This window comes from Capsicum annuum, chromosome 11 (genome assembly GCF_002878395.1).
Source record: "Capsicum annuum cultivar UCD-10X-F1 chromosome 11, UCD10Xv1.1, whole genome shotgun sequence".
NCBI lineage: Eukaryota > Viridiplantae > Streptophyta > Magnoliopsida > Solanales > Solanaceae > Capsicum > Capsicum annuum.
In genome coordinates this window covers 36,809,869-36,828,887 of record NC_061121.1, presented here as the reverse complement: position 1 = coordinate 36,828,887, position 19,019 = coordinate 36,809,869, and positions in this window count along the sequence as shown.

Genomic DNA, 19,019 nt, shown 5'->3' with positions numbered 1-19,019 from the left:
CAATCCATATGAACTTCCATGCTATTGGTATGTGTTGCCAATATGATTATGCAATGAACATGATATTAAGATTGTGCAAGTACTTCCATTTGATATGAAATCCTTTCCATGCAATACATTATTGATAACCATGCTTAGTATGAGATCCCTACTTATGATATTATAAATTATGGACTCTACTCTTATGATCAAGTTAGTCATGTGTGTCAGTTTCCTTCCATCGAGTCCTGGGGGTACTTGTAAACAAAAACTATAGTTGTGTTCCTAGAGCCATGTCATGTTTCACGATATCTGAACTCATGCTATGATTCCATAGAATTCAGTCATTCATGTGTCTCAGGAAAACCTCATGATCTTAGTCAGTTGTCAGACATCAGTAACATTCTGCCAGTCAACGGAATTCAGTAAGATTAAGTCATGCACAATGAGTTATTCATGTCCAGTCCCTCCAGATGGGAGTAGAGGTTAGCACCGAGTGAACCTAAGGATGAGAACTCACCCGCCAGTTTAGGGTATAATTCTTAGTAGTCATCCTTGTGTTCTAGAAATACGTAGCCAGCATAGGTAGAGACATCTTAACCCATCAGATTAGGGTTGATGAGGTGGCTTAACCCGTAAGTTTAAGGTTCCAACCATTCTCATTGAGTACCCGCCAGATAAGGGTCACTCACAGGTTGTCCTTACACATGGCACGATATTGACACCCCTCCAGTCGGGGCAGAGATTGGGCCGCAGCTTAGCCATAACGGTATACATGGGGCATGTCGGTTAAACACTACTTCCTACAGTTTCAGTATCAGTCTCAGTAAAAGAACTCAGGGCGTTCTTCAGATTTTAGTATATACAGGACTGTTTGATACAGTTATTCATGTTATCAGTTTTAGTATCAGTCATGACAGTTATCAATAAAATATGTATTAGCTTATAGGTCATGCTATCATGTATTCATGGTCCCAGTTTCTATATATGTGTGTTTGCACTCCCACGTTCATATTAGTTAGTCAGTGTTGTTCATGCATGAAACCCTTTATGTTTAGCCTACCTTCCTCATATACTCAGTACTATAGTTTTACTGACGTATTTGCGCTATGGTGCTTTCTTTTCATGTTACACCATAGATTTCGAGACACGAGCTCCAGCCCAGTAGTAGAGGTAGCATCCCAGTCACAGAGACACAGTGAGTCGTCATTGATTCGAGGACAGTATGATTTGATTCATTTATTTATTTCTTCAGTTCAGTTTTACGGAGTTAGTAGGAGACATGTTCCTTCAACTCTTTATTCAAATAGTTTAGAGGCTTTCAGATTTATGTTCAGATTTACGTTCAGATTGAGTTGTTTTGGGTATTTTCACCGAGATGATTGTATTCAGTTGAACCTTGTGGCCTTACAATTCTATGTATTCCGCATTATTATATCATGATTTGAAGTATACAGGTACAGATATCAGTCATGGGTTAGCTTGTAGTCCTTCGGGGTCATGAGCACCGTGTAGCATTTCGGTTCAGCAAATCAGGGTGTTACATAATGCTGCCTCAAATCACGGTATATCTTGGTTGCACTAGGATGTATAGAATACTTCGAATAATGAGCCCCATCTAGAATAATGGGAATAAAATCATCAACAGGAGGTACAAAATCTCATCCCTTAATCTGCAACACACCGTCACCATCAAGAATGTCCTTCTTGACGTTACCCAGCAAAACCTTATCACGAATCTTTCTCAACTTAGCATCCTTAAATTGGTTAGCATTAATTTGATTAAGAAATTTAGAACTTGCCTCAATGCTGGCTAGAATTCCTCCTGTCTCAGTCACTTCAAGTCAATAAACTTGTTAGCAAGAGTCTGAATCTGTCTAGCCAACGGACGCCTGCTAGCATTCAAATAAGCCAAACTACCCATACTTTCTGACTTTCTTCACAATGCATTAGCGACCATATTATCCTTTCCCAGATGGTAGAAAATGGTGATATCATAATCTTTAAGCAACTCTATCCATCTATGCTGTCTCAAATTCAAATCGCTCTGCGTGAATACATATTTTAAACAAGGTGATCAGTGAACACTTCACAATGAACCCCATATAAGTAATGCCTCCATATCTTAAGAGAAAAAACCACAACAATACTTCAAATCATGAGTAGGATAATTATTCTCATTGGGTTTCAATTGCCTCAAAGCATAAGCAATAACATTCATTTCCAGCACCAACACAACACCTAAACCAGAATGTGAGGTATCACAATAAATAATAAAATCCTTAGCCCCTACCGACAAGGAAAGAATAGGAGCGGTAGTCAAAAAGGTCTTGAGCTTTTGAAAAATCTGCTCACACTTATCAGACCAAATAAAAGGTATATCCTTCTGAGTCAACCGCGTCATATGAGTAGCAATAGAAGCAAACCCCTTCACGAACCTGCAGTAATAACTCTCTAAGCCAATAAAGCTGTAATCCTCTATCACTGAAGTAGGCCTAGACTAATTCTTAACTTCTTCAATCTTCTGCGGGTCTACCATCACCTCTTCCTTTGAAACCACATGCCCCAAAAAGTATACATAAGCCAACTAGAACTCACACTTAGAAAAATTTGCATAAAGATCTTTCTCTTTTAACAAACCCAAAATAATCCTTAAGTAATTCTTATTCTCATCTTTATTCTTAGAGTAAATTAGAATCTCATCAATAAAGACAATCACGAAAGAATCCAAGTAGTATTTAAATATCCCATTCTTCAAACTCATAAAAGTAGCTGGGGCATTAGTCAGCCCAAAAGATATCACAAGAAACCATAGTGCCCATACCTAGTTTGGAAAGCAGTCTTAGGAATATCGTCAGGCCGAATCTTAAGCTGATGATTCTTGGACCTTAAATCAATCATAAAAAATATGGATGCACCTTGTATTGGTCAAAACAATCATTGATACGGGGCAACAAATACTTATTATGGATTGTACCATTGTTCAACTGCCTGTAGTCTTTACACATTCAAAGACTACCATCATTTTAATTCACAAACAAGATAGGAGAACCCTATAGAGAGGCACTCGGATGGATAAAACCCTTACTTAACAAATCCTGCGACTGAACCTTTAGCTCCCCTAACTCAGTCAGAGCCATCCTATAGGAAAGAATGGAAATAGGGCGAGTACCTAGCTCTATATCAATATTGAAATCAATGTCACGGTCTAGCGGCATACCAGGAATATATGCAGAAAAAACATCTTGGAACTCACACACCATAGGAACTGACTTAATAGATGGGACCTTTACAGAAGTGTCCCAAGATGTGCTTGGAAGGCCAATCAACCTCTCCAAATTAACGTCTTTGCACGCAGAAAGGAAATTAGTTTCATTGGAGAAGGACTATAATCAACCTCCCACTCAAGTCTATCCATTCCCGCCATAGCCACAGTTACTGTCTTAGCATGATAATCTAATATAGCATGATATGGAGACAACAAACTCATACCCAAAATTATATCAAAATCTACCATTTCTATAATCACTAAATCTTCCCAAGTTTGATACTCTATAAACATAAGAAAACAAGAATAATAAACTCTATTAACAACAACAGAATCACCAACAGGAGTAGGCAAGTAAATTGGAAAGTCAAGAAAATCACACACCATGTCCAATCCCACAGCAAACGTAGAATACATGCATAAAAAAGTAGAGCCGGGATCATATAATATAGTGGCTGTCTGGCCATAAAAAATAATTGTACATATAATAATAGACTAACACCAGTCTGAACATCACCCTTGCCAAGCTGACCACCACCTTGATGGGGCTGATTACCACCCCTACCTACCAGATGACCACCACAACCACCCTGTGGATGAGCTCTACCATTTCTACTACCTCCCACACCTACTAAAACTAGAGCTCTAGGAGCTTGCTATTGGCTAGACTGGCAAAAAAAACCTCACATTAGGACAAAACCTCCTAAAATTACCGACTTTGCCATATTTGTAACATATACGGTCCAAGATAGGATATTGAGCTTTTGAAGATGAAGCGAGATAACCACCAAAGTCCAAAAATGGCTGGCTAGCTCCTGACGAACCACCCGCAACATCAGATGGAGTGAGCAGGGTATCCCTGTGAACTCTGACCACTGGAATAAGAACCACTAAAACTTTCTTCTCTATGGGCTTTTTTTCTGATGCCTTAGTGTAACCCTCTTTCCTTATGCCCTCTACCTTCTTGACAAAATTAACTATGTCCTGGAAAGACCTACCTGAAGATGTCATCTGAAGAGCAGAACTCTGGAGACCTATATTCAACCCCTTCACAAAAAGATGGATCCTCTCCTCCTTAGTTTTTAGCAAGATAGATACATACGGAGACAATGAATGAACTTCGGCCTCACAGGTTGCAACTGATATGTTCCCCTGCTTCTGATTAGCAAACTCATCCCTTTTTCTATCTCTTAAAGTATGAGGCACATACTTTTCTAGAAAAATTAAGTAAAATCGTGTCCAAGTCAAGGGAGCAAAAACTGCACTCCTACATTCAACATAGGCCCTCCACCACATCTTGGTGCCCGTAAAATTGAAAAGTAACTAGTTCTACACCATAACACTCAACCACACCTATCTTGTGCAGCCTCTAATGACAGTGAATAATAAACTCGTAGGCATCCTCGAACTTAGTTTTGTAAAAAATAGGGGTCTTCATCTTGATAAACTTATAGAATAACTCATGCTCATCTTCGATTATCATCGTACCCACTACCTATCTTGGAAAAATATCTGATCCTAATGCTTCGTCCATCTGAGGGGATACAACAACAACATGTTGCATCCTATGCTGGACTATGGCTGCTGCAAGCATAGTCCCTGATCCTACCAAATTACTTAGAAAACTTAGAACCTGCTGAATCACAGCGACAGATATCAGAATTGGAGCTGCTCCTATTAGAATTGATGCAGCCCCATTATGAACCAACACTTGCTTATTCTATACTAGCATATCTCCATCTTCTTCAACCTTAGGTAGGAGAGAAGATACTGGCCTCTCTCTAGCTAGTCTCATAGATTGAGCTCTGCCTCTAGTGGATGCAACTTTTCATCCTCTACTTCGTTCTTCTCTTGCTTGGTTTTTACCTATAACTGCAGCCTTAACAGCCCATTCATGCACCTAAACTCTCACCCCATTCTTTTGAGTTCTTACCATCTGCGAAAAAAGAGTGAAAGAAGTTAGATACAATTTGGAATCAAGAGATACCAATTAAAATCAAGTAATAGCAATTAAGAAAGAAGAATTGATTTTTTCTATTGCCCTATAGACTATCCAAGAAATGTACAGACGTCTCTGTATCATTTCACAAGACTCTACTTAAAATGTTCTCGTATGAAAAGAATGACGAACCTAGGGCTTTGGTACAAACTTTGTCATGACCAAAATGGCCATGAGTGTCACCCACACTAATCTTTCTATGGGGAACTATCTAAATCAAACTATTACCCAACACTTAGTCAATACTGAGATGGCATTATCATAAAATCAACATAATGACAATAATCCAGGACTAATCATTATTAATGCGAAAGTTAAACAAACTACTTACTAAAATCCCCAAGACCCGAAAGTCAACGTACAAGAACTACTAACAAAGATCATGTCTAAAAAGATATAAAAAAATAAAGTAAATAAAGAATGTATTTATTGCCTAAAATATGGACAAGAACAAATGAGATGACCCATGGCAGCCTGGAGATGGAGTACCCACCCTTGGATTAAGATCTACTATCAAACTCTATAGGTGAGGTCGTGTCTAAGCCTCTGGATCGCTTTTTGCACTCAACAAAAGAATAGTATAGGGTATTATCAGTACAAACCACTATATACGGGTAGACATCATATGAAAACTCAACTTAATAGCATGTACACAACATAAATCAAATAATAAGTAGACATGCATCATCACATAAAAACAATTCAACGAATCAACAACATAGTAATAACAGTTCAAAAAATACTCACAACTAAGCCACATAACCATTAATAGTATCAACCAAACTATAAACATCCACATAATAAACACAAATATGTACACACATGCTATGGGACTTATTTTTGCCCAAATAGTCATGACCTGTATGGAATAATCTATGTTCATGTACTGTACCTACGTGGTACCTAATCCAGCATATACATATCTGTATCGACATGGTACTAGATCCATCATATACATATCCATAACAGTGTGGTACCCAATCTAATATATACATATCCATACCGTCATGGTAACCGATTCAACATATACACATCAGTACCAGCATAGTACCCAATCCTACATATACACATCTTCACTGGAGTGGTACCCGATCTAACATATACATATCCATACCAGTGCGGTACCCAGTCCAATACACACATTTGCACCGGAGTGGTACCTAATCCAATATATACACATCTGTACTGGCATAGTACCCGATCCAACATAAACAAGTAATATCAAAATAAAATTTATGCTACCTCATATCACACAATACAGAGTACCAAGTTTACAAGTACACTTAAAGTCATAAGTTAATTTCATCAAGTAAATTTTCAATAATCATTTATACACGCCTCAATAATCCAAACATCATCAATTTTAAGCATGTCCAAATAACAATCAACAAGTATCCAATTTAGGAGTATACATACAATTAAATCAAGTCTAAATTCCAATAAAACTGTAACCTACCTCAATCGAAGAATCCAAATGAAAGCTATTTTGTAAAAGTCTTGTCTTTTCGTAAAGTTTCTGAATGATCACAACCTATTCAAATATATAATCCCTATAAAATTGTAATGCCCCAAGACTGCACCCTGGGTGTCACACAGTTCTTACGGCCCTAATAGACCACAAGCTAACCCATGACTGGTACCTACTATGAGCACTGAATATAATACTGAAATATATATATGTGGAAGAAATATAAAAATGCCATAAGCTTCTAAAAATACTGAAATAATAGTAACTGAGCATAACTAATAATAACATCTTAAAACTAAATAACTATCTATGCTAGTTTGAAAGCCTCTAACTGTCTGAATATGGAGTTGATGGGACAAACCTCCAACTAACTCCAGCTAAAATAACTACTAAACTACTAGAATACTAAAATAAGTAAACTCTATCCCCGAAATAGGAGGACTCACCACTATAACGACTATTGATAGATTGAGCTGCTTTGTACGATTTGGAACCTGAGCATCCAAACCTGTGATATGAGACATCATAATACAAAGAAAGAGTATGCATCTGCAACGCCCCAAAAATGAGTCTCGAAACATCACAAGGTGATCAAGAATATTAGTAGCCCTAAGCTAACCCTGTCTGACTTCTACTAAGTCTGAATCTTATAATAAGGGAATATAAATATTAAAATCATACAAATTATGGAAATTTATCTGAGCTAACTGAGAATATCTAGATATAATCTTTGAAAAATACTAGACTATATAGTTTGAACAATTAATACTGAATAATATGAATCATAACTAGCAGTCTAACAAGCCTTGACTACTAATAACTAGAGAGTCACTAGGATAAACCCCCCAGCTAACTCAAACTATCTGAATCATCTATACTAATAAGCTGGAAAATTGAAAGACTAAGTCCCTGAATTATGAGGACTCACCAACTGTCGAGATGTAGATGGAGATGCTCAAAATCACTCACGTTGCTGGAACTAAGCACCTGAACCTACATTATGAGACAATATAGCATATAGATGTATATGTGGATCAATACTTTGAGAATGTACTGAGTATATAGGGGTCAATGCATAAATATAATAATATCTTAACGTCATTGCAATTTATAAAATAATGCATGCTATAGGTAAATGACTCACATAAGTTGGAATACCTAAAAGTTGAGAATCAAAATCATGAGTAGTAAATCATACTTTATAAATCCAGTGAGTCATAACATTTAGTTCTAAAAGCTATACTAGTGTTCTGTCTATAAATCATGTTGACTAAGTGTAGAAAGGACTAACTTTTATATCTAAAATCTTAAAGCCAAAATCTGTAGCTAAAGGTTTATATAAAGCAATGTCTGAATAAAAATGTGAGCCTTTACAATTAGTTTATAAAAGTTGTTCTGTTATTCTTTACTCTTTTTCGTAAGCTATAGGAAAAATGTACTCAAAAGCTATTTATTTACTTATACTATTAGGGAAATACTTTTAAAAACTATTCTGAAAGTCTTTACAGTTAGGCTGTAGGGAGGTTCTTCTAACCGACATAAACCATATGAGCTATCATGGAGTCCAACGACTTATTTTTTATGGGAAAACCTCACATTGCGGAGAGGTGTCATACTCTTGCCAAAGAGTATAACCTAATCTAAGTGAGCACATCTGTATCTGTCATACATATAGAAATGGGAATAATCTGATAATTTGAATCTATATTTGCTTGTAGTTCTGGGGTATAAGAACATACCCAACTTGGTGGTAAATACTACTCCCTTTAATCTATATGCTCATTCTCTTGGAAATCCATTTTAAAATCTAGTATAATGGTTCATTACAAAATCCAACTGTATAATTGCTAAGTTAAACTGAAATCTGAAACAGTAATGTGGATTCAATGTGTAAGTTGATATCCAAGATCAAATCTTTATCAAAAATCTAAAAATAATATAGTCATGGGATGGTTAAAAGCATAATCTTCTTTAAATAGCAATATCCAATTAGGTCTTAACACCCATGCATCAAATTCATGTTGAAATATAATATAAATTATGCTTTACAATGAAGGTATTGACAATTCATCTCAAAATCTAGAATATACTACAATACGCATGAAAATACGAAAATAGACATGCAATTCAACTTCTAGATCACTTGAAATCTCATAATCTTGCAAATAACAATAATGCGTATGAACTCTAATTTGAAACTCATGTATATTCATAAAAAATCATGTAAATTTGTAATTAAAAACTAGTTTTGGGGACAAGGATGAAAGAATATCCTTGTTCATAAACCTAACATACCTTGATTGATGAAATTGAATACAAAGTTTGATCTTGAATTCCTATTTAAGCTTTTGAAGATGCTCTCTTAAAGTTCTTGAATTGGTAATCCTTAATTTTAAGCTATCTTGGAAAAATAGTGGAGGAAATTGGATTTCTTGGAGGTTAAGTTTTGAGCTCTAGGGTTTTCTTTGAGAAAGAATTGATGAAAAACAAGCATAAAGTGCTTAGAATGAGCTGAATCTTGTGTTATCCATGAATTAGGGGCTTGGGAATTGACCAAATTACCCTTTTAAAATTTAACTCAGAAAACTGGAAGCCGATTTTTCCACCCACCGTGATGTGCCACCATCACAGTGGATTACTGGAAATTGAAAAATGGGAACTGGAAAATAAACGTGACGTGAAGCTATCGCGTTAAGCCACTTAAATGCCATTTAGGCCGTTATTGAAATGCAGTACCATCGCGTTGGGCTACTAGATACTGACAATCGGGAAATAGGACTTCAACATGACATGATACAATCGTGGAGGTCCAATAAAAATTGACAGTTGCGATTTTGTCCTTCACCGCGACGTGGTGCTTGTTGAAATGCTATACTGTTTTACTAAAGTTGCCATAAATTCTCAAATGAGTATCGGATTAAGGCAAAATTAGTATCGTTGGAAAGCTGAGCCAATTATCTACATATTGGTGGGTGTAGAACTTGAAAATTCTATATGCATAAAAGTTTATTCACTTTTGAAGCTAACCCTTCACATTATATGAGCTAAATTGAGCTAGGAAAAAGTGCAGGGTATTACATTATCTCTCTCTTGGGAACATTCATCCTCGAATTATGCTGGCTAAACTAAAAATTCTAAGGAATCTAAGGCTATATACTAACATGCACAACTGAAACAAACTTCATGACTTAATCTAGAACATACTGAATGACCGAGCTAATTTGAGAGTGCATGAATTTACATGAGGATGACTAAATAGGTGAATCTGATACTGGAAATGAATCGAGTTAAGGAAAACTATTACCTTAAGCTGAATCTAAGTTCTTGGAGAAGAGATAAGGATACTTGGTATGCGTGTCTGCTTCTGCTTCCCAAGTAGCACCCTCAACAGACTAATTTCACCATAAAAATTTGACCAAGGGAACTTCTTTGTTCCTTAGTATTCAAATTCTATGATCAAGAATCTCTACTGGAACTAACTTCTTCGTATGAAAGTCTATTTTGAATATGTGTACTGTCTAGATGGAATACAATAGCTGAATAATCAATGCACTTCTTCAATGACACATGAAACACTGGATGAACTGAGGAAAAATCTGCGGGTAACTCAAGCTCAAACACTACCTTTCCCACGTGACTCAAAATCTTGATGGGGACTACATATTAGGGACTAAGCTTCCCCTTTTGCCAAATCTCTAAACCCCTTCTTGGGTAAAACTTTCAAATAAACAAGTTCATCAAAATAAAACTAAAGATCTCTTCTTCTTAAATTTCCATAAGATTTCTAAAAACTTTGAGTTACTTTTAAACTATCTTTAATCAACTAAACTTTCTCCATAGCTTCAAACACCATATCTGGCCCAATTAATGCGACCTCACCCACTTTGAACCAATCGACTGATGATCTACATCTATGCCCATAAAAAGTTTCAAACCAGGCCATCTGAATACTAGCATAGTAACTATTACTGTTGGACAACTCAAGCAATGGCATGTGGTCATCCCAATTGCTTTTGAATTCAAGAACATATGCCCTCAACATATCTTCTAAGGTCTGAATGGTCCTCTCTATTTGACCATCTGTCTGCAAATAAAAAGCTTAACTAAGATGAACTTGGGTACCAAGACCCTTCTAAAAGGCTTTCAAAAACTGAGAGGTAAACTGAGTATCCCTATCTGAGATGATGGACAATGAAACTCCATCCAATCTAACCAACTCTCTAATGTATAGCTTAGTAGAATCTTCTCCTATGTAGGATATGTGAACTAGCAAGAAATGAGTTGACTTAGTCAATCTATCTACAATAACCATATAAAATCATGCTGACGATGTAAATGGGGTAATCTAGTCACAAAGTCCATATTCACCTCTTCCCACTTCCAAGTGAGGATACCAAACCCCTATACTAGAATCCTTATGCTGACTTGGTCTTTAACTAACTCCTTTAGTTTGATTATACTAGAATCCTTATCCTGATTTTCTTTCAAGTCCAAAACTAGAGAAGATTTAGAATTACTCTGAACCCAAACATTCCCTTCAGCTGAATCAACCAACCTCACACCCAATCTATCTAACCTTTGAACTTCCCAAACTAACTCTCTCTTATCATTCTTCATATGAGCAATACTTTCCATTGAAAATCTACTAAGGGAATTTTCAACTATATTGGCCTTGCTCGGATGCTTCAACACACTCATATCATAACCTTAAAGAATTCTAACCATCTTCTCTGATGAAGATTTAACTCCCTCTAAGTACACACATACTGCAAAGTTTTGTGGTCCGTAAACACATCAATATGCACCCCATAAAGATAGTGCCTCCAGATTTTTAATGCAAACACTACAACAACTAACTAAAGATCTTGGGTCAGGTAGTTATTTTCATGAAGCTTAACTTGTCTAGAGGCATAGGCTGTAACCTTACCTCTCTACATCAAAACACAACCCAGACCAATTCTATAAGCATCATAATAGAGAACGAACCCATTTGTACCATTAGGTAATGCTAAAACTTGGGCTGAAGTAAGTCGGGCCTTCAACTCTTGAAAACTCTTCTCATAGGAATCTGATTATTGGAACTTGACTTTCGTTTGGGTCAATTTGGACATAGGGGGCGCAATAGAAGAAAAACCTTTAACAAAACGTCTATAATAGCAAGCTAAACCTAAGGAGCTTCTAAAGTATGAAGGAGAAATAGGTTTAGGACAATTCCTTACTGCTTCTATATTTTGGGGATCAACCCTAATACTGTCGTTGGAAATAATATGACTGAGTAAAACTAATGATCTTAGCAAAATTCATATTTTCTGAATTTGGCAAACTTGTGATTTCTAAGAGTTTGTAACACAATTCTAAGGTGGTCTACATGATCATCGTCACTATGAGAATAGACAAGAATATCATTTATAAAGACTATGTCAAACATGTCCAAATACTATTTGAACACTCTGTTCATCAAGTTCATGAAAGCTGCAGGGGCATTTGTTAGTCTGAAGGACATGACCAGAAACTCAAAATTACCATAACGGGTCCTAAAAGCTATCTTTAAAATACCACATTCCCTTTTTTTAAGCTGATGATAGCCGAATCTAATGTCTATCTTAGAGAAATAACTTGCACCTTGAAGCTGGTCAAATAAGTCATCAATTTTAGGAAGAGGGTATTTGTTTTTGACTATGACTTTATTCAGTTGATGATAGTTCACATTCACACAGACCCATCTTTCTTTTGCACGAATAGGAAGAGAGCGCCCCATGGAGAAATACTGGGCCTTATGAAACCTTTATCTAAAAGATATTTGAGCTACTCTTTTAACTCTTTAAGCTCGACTGGAGCATATGGTAAGGAGGAATAAAGATAGGTTGAGTATCTAGAAGAAGGTCAATAGTGAATTCTATTTCCCTATCGGGAGGTGCCCTTGGAAAATCTGTAGTAAAAAATCAGAAAATTCATTAACTATAGTGATTGACTGAACTGTTGGAGTCTCAGACTTAGTGTCTTTGACCTGAACTAAGTAATAGATACACCCTTTTGAGATCAATTTCCTGGCTTTAAGATAGGATGTGAAATGACTTTTGGGAGACACTGAATTTCCTTCCCAGTCAAAGACTGTCTTATCTGGAAACTAAAATTTTACCACTCGGGTACGAAAATCTATAAATGCATAACATGAATGGAGGTAATCCATGCATATAATAAGGTCAAAGATCACTATATCTAACTCTTTTATGTTTGCTAACATGATTTTATAAAGGATAGTGATAGGAAAATTTCTATAGATCTGTTTGGAAATAACTGACCCACCCACTAGGGTAGAAATTAAGAAGGGCTCAGGGATCTTTTCTAGAACTATTTCAAAATTCACTGCAACTAATGAGGTCATATAAGAGAAATTCAACCCAGGGTCTAACAACACATAAACATCAAGATGAAAGACACAAAGCATACCAGTAACAATATCTGGTGAATCCTTCTGCTCCTGATAGGATGGTAAAGCATAAAATTGATTCTAGCACTGATCACCATCAATACTAGATAATAAGCCTTGAGGAGGGGCTGGGCAACCAAAAGAAGTTGGTGCACTAGTAGCCTGTGTTTAGGGACGAACATCCCTTTTTCCCTACTTAGCATATGGAAACTATTTGATTCCATGTCCCAACTTACCACAACCATAACAACCTTTATGGCCCAACAAATAGTAACTATGATGAATCTTACCACACTTAGCACATAGAGGATAACTTGGCTTTCCACTCGTACTATTCTGAGATCTGGACATAGAAGTCTTACCCCACTGCTCCTGTCCAGCTATGGGAGCATGAGCACTAGCTAAAAATAGCACTGGTATAGATGAACAATTTTGAAACTATGAACAATTCCTCCCCCCATACTTTATTTGGCCTTACTCAAATTGCCCTATTCTAGCCTTCTTATTTCCCCTCTCTCTTTTCTTTAACTTTACTGCCTCAATTTGTTGAGCATGAATCATCAACCTAGCAATATTCATTTCCCCAATAAGCATGGAAGTCCTACACTTATTGACTGCCAAACTAGATACTCCATTATCAAATTTACTTATACTCGCCCTAGGGTTAGCCATAGTATCAGGGGCATACTTAGATAACTGGTTAAACTTAAGGAAGTACTTTTTCACTATCATAGAGCCTGCCTTAGGTTCAAAAACTCCTCTATCTTAGCTTTTCTCATTTCATGCGGAAAAACCTATATAGAAATGTATTTTGAAATACTTACAAACTCATAGGAGCTGCATTCTCACCTCTGCTATTCTTTTACATAACCACCCAATCATATGCTACATCCTTCAATCTATAGGATGCTAAATCTATATTCTCTGCCTCAGAAACATGCATAATATGGGTGGTCTTCTCTACCTCATCTAAATAAAGTTATGGGTCCTCACATACTTTTGACCCAAAGAACTCTGGCGTATTTTTTCTCATAAAGTCTCGAATTTTGGCTGCTACTCAATCACCATTCTATTGAAGTGGGAATGCCACCTGATGGTTTCCTTAAACATTAAAAGTCACAACTTGGGCCAACACCTGAAAGGCAGCTCGAAATTCAGCATGGGATCCATTCTTATTCAGCGGGTCAGTAGGCTGAGGTTGCTAGTTATCATTTCTATGATCATTATCTCGATGAGGAGGCATACTCAACTGTCACATAATAGCACGAGTTAAAATTACATAGAGATACTGTGAGAATGATAGATCATGAAAGAAAAAGATGATTTCTAAAAATGTCCCGTAGCCTCTTGCTCATAAATGTGGTGCACTTTATACCCATGCTAAAGACTCTATGTAATGTGGCTTGTATGAATCCCTAGGACTCTTATAAACCTTAATCTATGATACAAACTTTGTAACACCCCAAAAATGGGTCTCGAGATATTACACGATGCTCAAGACTATGCGTAGCCTCAAGGAAACCCTATCTTCCTTCTACTAAGTTTGATTCTCATAAAAAAAATTATAGATATAAAAATCATACTAAATATGGAAATCTATCTATGCTAACTAAAAATATCTAAATATAATCTCTGAAAAATACTCGGCTCTATATCTTGAACAATCAATACTGAATAATCTTAATCATAACTAGCAGTCTGACAAGCCTCTACTACTAATAATTAGAGAGACACTGGGACAAACCTTCAAAATAACTTGAACTGTCTGAATTATCTATAGTAATAAGCTAGAAAATTGAAAGACCAAGTCCCCAAACTATTAGGACTTACAAACTATTGGGATGTACCTGGAGATGCTCAAAATCACTAACACTGCTAGAATTGAGCACCTAAACCTACATTATGAAACAATGTAGTACATAAATGTATATGTGGATCAATAATTTGAGAATATACTAAGCATATGGGGGTGAATGCATAAGTAAAATAACATCTCAACGTCATTGCAATTTATAAAATAACGCATGCTAAATGTAAATGACTCACATAAGCTGGAATATCTGAAAGCTAAAAATCAAAATCATGATAAGTAAATCATACTTTATAAATCCAGTGAGACATAACATTTAGTTCAAAAAGATGTACTAGTGTTCTATCTGCAAATCATGCTGACTAGTAGTAGAAAGGACTCACTTTTAGATACAAAATTTGAAAGCCAAAATCTGTAGCTAAAGGCTTATATAAAACAATGTCTGAGTAAAACTGAGCCTTTACACTTAGTTTCTAAAAGTTGTTCTGTTATTCTTTACTCTTTTCTGTAAGCTTTAGTAAAAATATACTTAAAAACTATTTATCACTTTTACTATTAGAGAAATACTCTTAAAAACTATTCTGAAAGTCTTCACTGTTAGGCTGTAGGGAGGTTTTTCTAACCGACATAAACTATGTGACCTATCATGGAGTCCAACATCTAGTTTCCTTTTGGGAAAGACTTACGTTGGGGAGAGATGTCATACTTTATACTCTTGACAAAGAGTATAACCTAATCTAAGTGATCAATCTGTATCTGTCATCCATATAGAAATGGAAATAATCTGATAATCTAAACCTACGTTGGATCATAGATTTGGGGCATGAGAACATACTGAACTCGGTGCTAAATACTACTCCCATTAATCTATATGCTCATTCTGTTGGAAATACAATTAAAAATATAGTATAATGGTTCATTATGAAAACTAACTGTATAATTACTAAGTCAAATTGAAATCTGAAATTGTAAAGTGGATTCAATGTCTAAGTTGAGATCAAAGATCAAATCTTTATAAAAAATATAAAAATAATCTAGCCATGGGATGCTTAAAAGTATAATCTTCTTGAATGGCAATATCCAATTAGGGATTAATACCCATGCATCAAATTTATGTCAGATTATAATAAAAATAATTCTTTATAATGAAGATATTGACAATTCAACTCAAAATTTGGAATTTACGATAACACGCATGAAAATATGAAAATAGACATGCAATTCAACTTCTAGATCACTTGAAATCTCATAATCTTGTAAATAACAATAATGGATATGAACCCCAATTTGAAACTTGTGTATATTCATACAAAATCTTGTAAATTTGTAATTTAAAACTAGTTTTGGGCCCAAGGATGAAACAATATCCTTGTTCATAAACCCCACATACCTTAATTGATGAAATTGAATAAAAGGCTTGATCTTGGATTCCTATTTGAGCTTTTGAAGATGACCTCTTGAAGTTCTTTAAATGAGAATCCTTAGTTTTAAGCTATCTTGGAAAAATAATGGAGGAAATTGGATTTCATGGAGGTTAAGTTTTGAGCTCTAGGGTTTTCTTTGAGAGATAATTGATGAAAACGAAGCATAGAGTGCTTAGAATGAGCTAAATCTTATGTTATACACGATTGAGGGCTTGGGAATTGACCAAATACCCTTTTTAAAATGTAACTTGGAAAATTGGAAGTCGATTTTACCACCCACCGCGATGCACCACCATTGTGGTGGCTTACTAGAAATTAACAACTGGGAACTAGAAAATCAATGCGATGTGGAGCTATCTCGGTAAGCCACTGAAATTCCATTTAGACCGTAACCCTAATTTAGTACCATTGTGTGGGGCTACTGTATTCTGACAATAGGGAAATGGGATTTCAATGTGACTTGCCACAATCGCGGAGGTCCACTGCAAATTGAGCTGACCTTTGACATTCTATGAGCTAAATTGAGCTAGAAAAAAGTGCAGGGTATTACAATGTCAGTACATGGAATGTACTGGTATGCTAAGTGAGTTAAGGCTGATATACATGGGTTCATATACATGAGTTGATAACTGACTGAATGGGCATCGTGAATTAACTGGATGAGAGTACATGCAAAACTATAACTACAAAATATGCTATGTTGCGTATATAGATATACATCATGTATTTGAAATTATACTAAAATTGAGTGCTGAATTTTGATGGTTGAGCAATTGATAACTAATAGTTATGGTTCTATAGAACTGTTTGAGTTCTTTACTTAATACTGAGACTGGAACTGTAACTGTGGGAGTGTTCATCTAATTAACATACCCCGATATCGACTAATTTGGGGTCGAACCTATGACCCCACTTTGAAGAGTGCTAGCACCTTACCATGGAATACTAATAATGTTGGGTCAACACTAATATGGCAGGAAGACTCATAAAGTGTATATATATGATTACCTCAACCCTTGTCTGGATGGAGGACGACTTACCCTACACTGGCTATGTAGTTCTATAACGCGGGACTGCTACTAAGGGTAAAACCCTCTGCTGGTAGGAATGCACCCATCCCTGGGTTCGTTCGGTGCAGAATCCTACTCCTAATTGAATCGACACTTAACTGACTACTAGATTGTACTAGGCTTGACTGAACTGACACTAATCGTGTTCACTAATTATACTAGACTGAGTTTACTGAGTTTTGTTAACATACTGAGTACTACTGCTCTTAACCTTTACTGGGACTAGTCTATAACTACTGCAACTAATTAAACAACTAGATTTTGGGTAATAAATGTCCCCAGAACTAGATATCATAATAGATAAAACAATGAGAATCTTGAAAGCATAGCAATAGTCAATTGTCCACTATTCAATTACTTAGACATTTTGTCCAACATTTGGAGGTCATGAATTTGTACATAAATGAGAAGATATGCTAACATGTCATGATAACACTATTCATTTCACATGGACATTCTATCAAACACTTGGGGAGCATAATTAATGCAGATGATAATGAACAAGACATAAGCATTATCAAAACTTAAACTTACAATTTCAAGGGTTTTGGCTTGGGAATTACATCAATCAACATACATACTATCTCATATTCATAAAGTTATTATTAAATCTGGAATTGAAAACCCATACAACAACATAAACACGAATACAACCTAATTTGCGCATGTAAATCATAAAACTGAAAACTTGTAGTTTTAAAAATGGTTCTTGAACTCCAAGGGTGGAAGGAAACCCAAGGATGAACATCTAACATACTTGAGTGATGAAATTCGTAAAGACTGTTGGGGATTTCTCAGAACTTGATCTTGAGCTTGATGAACTAGGATTTATTTCTTGAGAGGATTTTGTGAATAATGAATGAATTTTGCCCTTTGGGGGGGGTTTAATTTCTTGTTTTAGCTGAAGTGGATGAGGGGAAAAGGACCTAATTGCCCTTGGAAAGTCAGAGTTTAATGAACAAAATATACCTAGCGATGAGGCAGGTGACATACCGCGTTGATGGTGTCGATTTGATGGTTGACGTGAAGCATTAATTCTATCGATGTGATAGCCAAAGCGACGCACCCAAATAGCGTTGGCTTGCTATTTTGGTCATCCAAACATGAGCCAAACGATGTCCAAAAATTCTAAAACTCACCCAATATGTCCTATTGACATCCCTAATCATGAATCAAATTAAAAATTTATAATCTAAGGTCATAAGGATCATAAATAGGATCATCCAATTACGAAGGCTAAAAATGATTCTAAGTCTTAACACTAGCTGAATTTTTCTAAGTCTAGGACCGCTTATTACAAACTATATGGGACTGAATTGATCTAGAACTTTTATGGGGTTTTATAATATCTCCCCCTTGGGAATATTCATCCTCGAATAAGACTGATTGAAATAGGTGGAACTGAGGAACTGTACTTACACTAACATGCATAACTGAAGCATGACTGAATTCTGGAGACATGGCTTATGACTCAACTGTTTCATGAATGCATGAATGATATGAGAATGTTATCCAGCTATAACTGAGTAAGGAATATAGTAAATCTAAGGTAGGTTGTTACCTTATGTTGA